This window comes from Drosophila willistoni, chromosome 3R (genome assembly GCF_018902025.1).
Source record: "Drosophila willistoni isolate 14030-0811.24 chromosome 3R, UCI_dwil_1.1, whole genome shotgun sequence".
NCBI classification, from domain to species: Eukaryota; Metazoa; Arthropoda; class Insecta; order Diptera; family Drosophilidae; genus Drosophila; species Drosophila willistoni.
Window position 1 is genome coordinate 29,099,695 of NC_061086.1, and position 6,377 is coordinate 29,106,071.

At 32.6% G+C, this 6,377-nt stretch overlaps 1 long non-coding RNA gene across 1 annotated transcript; it reads left to right on the top strand.

The window, feature by feature from the left end:
* Positions 1-52: 52 nt before the first annotated feature.
* On the top strand, positions 53-2,518 carry LOC124459788. The gene is made up of 4 exons (XR_006953801.1): positions 53-111; positions 249-353; positions 1,448-2,225; positions 2,286-2,518. It is a non-coding gene; the product is annotated as an uncharacterized LOC124459788 (long non-coding RNA).
* The last annotated feature ends 3,859 nt before the right edge of the window (positions 2,519-6,377 follow it).

Below are 6,377 nucleotides of genomic sequence, written 5' to 3' on the forward strand. Positions count from 1 at the left end.
CTCCTGGAATGTAACTTTTTATATCTATGTATCTATTATATTTGTCTAACTACGCCGCTCGTTATTAACTTTCCCATCACATATGTTTGTTGACAGCGGTCAGCCGCAGAGGTGAGCATGTTTTTGTTTTGTTGTTTTTTTCCCATTTTTATATATACTATTTTTTCTTATTTTGCTTGTGTAAAAATTGTAATTTTTTTTTGTTGCATTTTTCTGACATTTATTGCTGTTGTTGCTGTCATCTGCAGGTTCCATGGATAGACACGCTTACCAACACAGACACAAAACGCTGGGTGACCCAAGCACGTTTAACACAATTTATCTCAATGGATGTCAGCGGACTAGTGACGAAAGTAATTCTAATAATTTTATAGTTGCTAGTCGTTGCCCTTGAAATTCTGTAAAGCTATTAGAGTTCTAAAAAGAAAACATCAATTTTAAATGCACAACAAAACTATAAACTCGTGAGTTGAAAGAAAAGAACATTTTTTTAAGTTTAACAATGTTGGATTCTCAAAATTATGAAAATTTCCTCTCCAAAAACTATATTTATCTTCTAAACTTCTGAAATTTCGACATTTAAGATCAATTTCTTTCCCTAAAATGACAGATTTTTGACCCCTACACCTAGATCCTACAATGGATCAATGGTTTCAAAAGTGACTAGATAAATAATTAGACACAACTAAATAACGTGGAACATAGCAAAAGTTCTAATACATACACTCGTTAAATTATTTTAAAAATGTATAATTCTCGTTTATTAAACTTATGTTTTGCAATTAAAAAGTATGAAAAGTGATAAAATGATAATAGAGGAAATAAGGATCAACATTTCCATAGAAACTTTTGAATACATCACCTTAAGAATACATTAGATTGCCACTCAATTAAGATAAGGATATTAAGAACTTAGCCAGGTATGGGCAGGGGAGGGCAAATGTCCCCACTTGAGCGTTGAATTTTAATTTTTTGCTTAGGAATTAATTCGACTTAAAATGAAATTTTGCTAAGTTTGTTTTTAGTAATTTATTTAAAGTAGAAGCTCTATTTAGCTTTTTTTCTATGAATTTATAACAACAATTTCTAACAAAAGGCATTAATAAAATGAAGTCCAATCTAAATCTTACAATTAGCCAAGCCCTTACTTGCTTCTTAAGATATTATGTTAGTTAGAATATATAGTACTATATATGAACCCTTTGAATTTGTTTCAAAATTACAATTCTAATGATAATAAACCTTCGTAACTTTTGCTAAAATGCTGCAATCCCTAAAAAATTCTTTCGATTCATAGATATCTCAAAATATGTGACTTTAAATGGTTCTTAATTGAAAATATTATAAATGTTAGTATACTTTCATTACTAGGCCATGACTAGTCGGTTATACCTGTTTTTATTGTCTGTTGATTATTCGTTTTTGTTTTTTCTTTTCAATTACGTAGCATTAGAAGAAGAAGGAAATGCGTCAACCAATATCTTGCATTTGGCACTTGACATTTATACTGTATGTAAGAGACACAATACACATGTATGTATGTATCGGTGTGAGGTTGCACGTAACACAGCGTTTACCACCATTACGAGGCATCGTTTCTTTGTTCTTGGCTTAACGTTGGCAATGTGCAACAGGGCGTATGTGTAACAGACTTAGTGCCATCGCCATCGCCATCGTTTACATCAGCCAGACTGCCTGGCGACATTGGGATTGAATACAATTTCCTTCCATCCAGAATTTGTGGCCCCACCTACATTGTTGGCATCAGCTAAACCTAGTTACATTTCATACATACTTAATCTATCAACCAAAGTCACATGTAAATGCCATTATTATACATTTGCATACTATTATAAGCCGCAAAATTGTGTGTGCATACAATTAACACAACTTCCTCCACACACACAAAAAAAAACAAAAAAAAATACAAATCTCGTACAACAAAATGAATTGCAAAGTCCAGGGTGCTAGTTGTCGGCGTCACCTTGTCGCCGGAATCTCAAGCCCCGAGGGTCTGAATAGGAAATTCAAAACCCAGTTCGTCTGATTTATCAACAGCCAGCAGCAGCAGCAAGACTAGAATTTAAATGCAAAACGTGTAACCAACTTGTAACTTTTACATAACTAACAATGAGTGGGGAGAAAAAAAAACAAAAATAGAACTTGAAACCAGCCAAACAAACTGAAAAAAACCCCTATAAACCAATTCAATTGAAGGCTAATGGGTAAAGTAAATTAATCATGCCTAGTTAATACCCACAATAATTCCATATTTCAAAATTTAGTTTACCCTTGCAGACAATCAAGGAATGGAGAAGGATAACCACAAGGACATAACCCTTATATAAAATTTTCACTTACAATACATTTTACCTTGTAGTTACAATGAATATTCAATGTGAAAGATATATTTATAAGCCAATTTGGTTATGACAACGTTCAGATTGAACTATGTTATACAATTCGTTAGGTTTGTGTTAACAATTGTCAACATTTTTAACAGATTTATCTAGAGTATACGAACTGCAACAATAGTTTTGCGTAGTTTAAGTATAATTATTATTATTAAGCTTTTAACTATTTAAATTGCAATTCACTTTGTAAATACATATATCATTTCATTTGCCAGATACACAATTATATATAGATGTATGTACTTTTAAATATATATATCTAAATTAATGCACAAAATCTAGTTTTACCAATACCTATAATTCTCCTATTCTAATACTCTTAAACAAAAAATATATCAATTTATAAATTGCCTATAATTATATTATTACCTCTACTCATTTTAGTTCTTGGAGATGCTTTACAAATTTGATTAGTTTACGTTTTAAATTCCAATTAAACTTTTCAAAAAGTTTTTTAAAGCATATGCAATAAATGGATAATATTATATTATAGAATTATATGTAGAATAACTTTTCTGATAAGTCATAGAGTTGATAAATTGCTGCTTATTGTCTTTTCTGTCTTCATTATCTACTTCAATGAATCTCTACTTGAAAGTTCCTTATTGTGAATATAAAACTTTTTGTGAAAGAGTGTAGAAACTTCAACGAGATTTTATTTCACTCTTAATATTTATTTGTCCAGCTGAGGCCGCACGTGTCGGTATCCCCCATCCCTTAAACGAACTGGTATTATATGGCATGAGGATTTATTGGTAAGTATTTTTCTGTTGTTTTTTTTTTTTTTTTTATAAACATTTCGTGAGATTTCTAATCTACATAACAATAGCAACAACAACTACAACCAACATGGGCAATTTTTGTTTAAAATTTATTATACTATGTACTTAGAATCTGACTCGTTCCACTTGTGTTTTGTCTTTATTGAAGTTTGTTTTCTATGAGCTAATTCTATTTTGTGCTTTATCAACGATTATTTGCTTCTGCTTCTTTTTTTTTTTTTTTTGGGCCTTACCTCGACTTTGAAATTGAAATTGTATTCAGTGATAAGAATAATTTGCAATTTCATGACATTTTTTTTTTGTTGTTCAGGTTTTTATGATGAAAAAGCCTGAGGAATTCATACATACATACATATATACAAATGTATGTATACATTTTAGTATATGTAGTATATATCGCTTTGTAATGCCCAACTTATGCTTTTGTCATTTTACTATAGTAAATACCCTATAATCATTAAACAAAAGGGTATAATAAGCAAATGAATTAATTTAAGAAACATTTATATAACTGAATTTACATATTATAGATTCAACAAAGATCTAACTTGATAAATTATGTTTGAAGTTGTAGGATTTTCCATTATTCTACAGAGTATGTCTAGATCGTCACTTAAGTTGACTATGACATGAATTTTTAATGAGTTGCTAAATAAATATATGGAGATCTAGTTGATCTAGTGCACACCCATTTTATTTTTCCTTTGTCTAGGTTTACTTCTTGACTTTTGGAAGTCCCGCCCTCTTCTGGCTTGCAAGTTTCTGGGTTTTTTTTTTTAGTATTTCGATCAATGTCATTTGCGTATTCTAATTAAAGGTGTCAATTCTATATATACATATACTTATTTATCTTATATTCACTTAGCAGCACGATTATTTGCCATTATCATAAACGTCTGCTGCGTTTTCATAGAACAGTGGGTTCTAGTCTATAAGTTTATAGGATTTTAACTCAATACGTACTTGAATATTAATGATCTATTAATATTAAGTATAAAGAAAGTTAAATAATTGGTAGAAACTGGCTTTTGCGTGATAAATTCAACTCATGCGTGTTATTTAGAAATTTTCGTTGTTAATACTGGAAAATCTAATGGAATTTGCCTGCCCAGCACTTTGATTAATTTTAAATTGCTATTGACAATTGTCTAATATTAAATACTCTTCAACCAAGTAAGTACCTACTCATGTCTATGAATATCTCTAAATTGTGCTAAGAGATCTACGCAATTTCTAAAATCAGGCGTCATGCACAAAGCCAAAGCTGTGGGCTGATTGATAAGCCTCAGCTCCAATGTTCAGTGTTGCCCTCCTTCGATATGTTTGTAGGTACACCTATGCATATTTAGCTTTAGCTACATATGTACATATATACATATGTATGTATATGTATAGATGTGTTGATTGTCATTCCATTTTGGGGCCTGTTTTCACATATGGAAACTTGTTGCCTCTCGCTCTATGTGTGTGTGTGTGTTTGAAGTGCACTTGCATTTCCATGGAAATTCACAAGCCCACGTAATGCATTCCGATTAGTAACACGTGACCGTAATAAGCAAAGCACAAAAACGAAAAAAAATAAATAAAAAATGGTATAACAAAAAAAATGGTATAACAAAAAAAAAAACAACAAAAAAAAAACAACAAAATAAATAAATAAAACAAATGTTAGCGTATGTGTGTGTGTGTGTGTGTTAGAATGCCACGTAAGATAAGAATGAGTAACATGAAACCTTTTGAAGTAAATATTATTTTTTTTATGACTTTGCACGTGCCGCATACAGGGCGTATGTGTAACGACGGAAATTGCTTTGCATACGACATGTGATATTCCACAGAGGCTGCACGTGACGCTCAATTAACCAGTTCACACAGTGAGATCAGCTCAAAACTTATGCAAGTTGCCCACTGTCCCCCATCCCCTCCTCTCTCATCCCCTCAAACCAACAAAATTTAACACGTCGCCGTGACTTATGCAATATGACGGTGACCTTTTGTGGGGCAAAGTATCTAAAAATAGCTTGCTGGCATTTCAATTTAATTAAAATGCTGGAAACAGCAACAACAACTGCATCATTCAACTGAAAAGCAACTTTAAAATAAACAAAGAGAAACATTTGTACAACACGTGACCAACAACAAACTCAAAAGGTTTGCTTGTATGAGTGCAAATTGTGTCTGTGTGTGTGACTGTGCGGCTGACATGCTCGCCTCGCGTGAGAAATTACGTCATGCGCCATGAATTTGGTTTTTTTTTTATACATATGTATATATATTTTTGTTTTGTTTGCCACTTTCAAAATGTGAAAAAGAGATAGCAAAACCACAAAAAAAAAACTGCTCGTGTCTATGACGGGGACAACACAGCGTATGATTATTATTTCGATTATTAAACGAGAGACAACGCCGAGCTGTGAGCTGTAATAAAAACAAAATGTCTGCTATTGTATAAGCATGTGTGTGTTTTGCTTCTGTGCCCCTGTATATGTGTGTGTGTGTGTGTGTGTCTATGTATATTGAGCTGATTGTTGTTGCCAAGCAGCCGCCTGGTGGGTGAGTCTGAGCCTCTGCGACGCAATGGCCGCCGCCCAATCAAATGTAATGCAATGTTTTTATTTTTCTGCCACGATCACCTGCCAAACCTTTTTTGTGTTTCATAAATTGTTTAAATGTTTAAGACTCGGCGCAAGGAATGTGGGGACCATAAGTTGTCGTTGTGGAATTTGTCACGTTCACGTGTTGTTGGTTTGCTTTTTTATGACTGAGTGATGCTCTCGTTTTTCGTGCTTTTGTTTCTCTTTGCCTTGAGCTGTAACGGTAATCTCTATCACGAGTGTGCCTGTGCGTTCGTGTGGGTGTGTTTGTGTGCGGGAGACACTTTTTGTTGTATTTATGTCTGCAGAACATATGGAAAGTTAGATATACACACTCATACATACATACATAAAGTCACACGAGCCGCATATCTACAACTCTAAATTGTAGAAAATGGTTTTATTTTCTTTGGATAGATCATTGCTTCAAAATAATAATAACAAAATGTTATTGTGATTTGTTGTTGTGTAAGTCTATGTTAAATAGATAGACATACAAACATACATACATGACTTAGTATGTATGTAAGTACATAATCAACTATGCACCCTGGTCTCCAAGTAATGTCATTGTTAAACAAACTCTA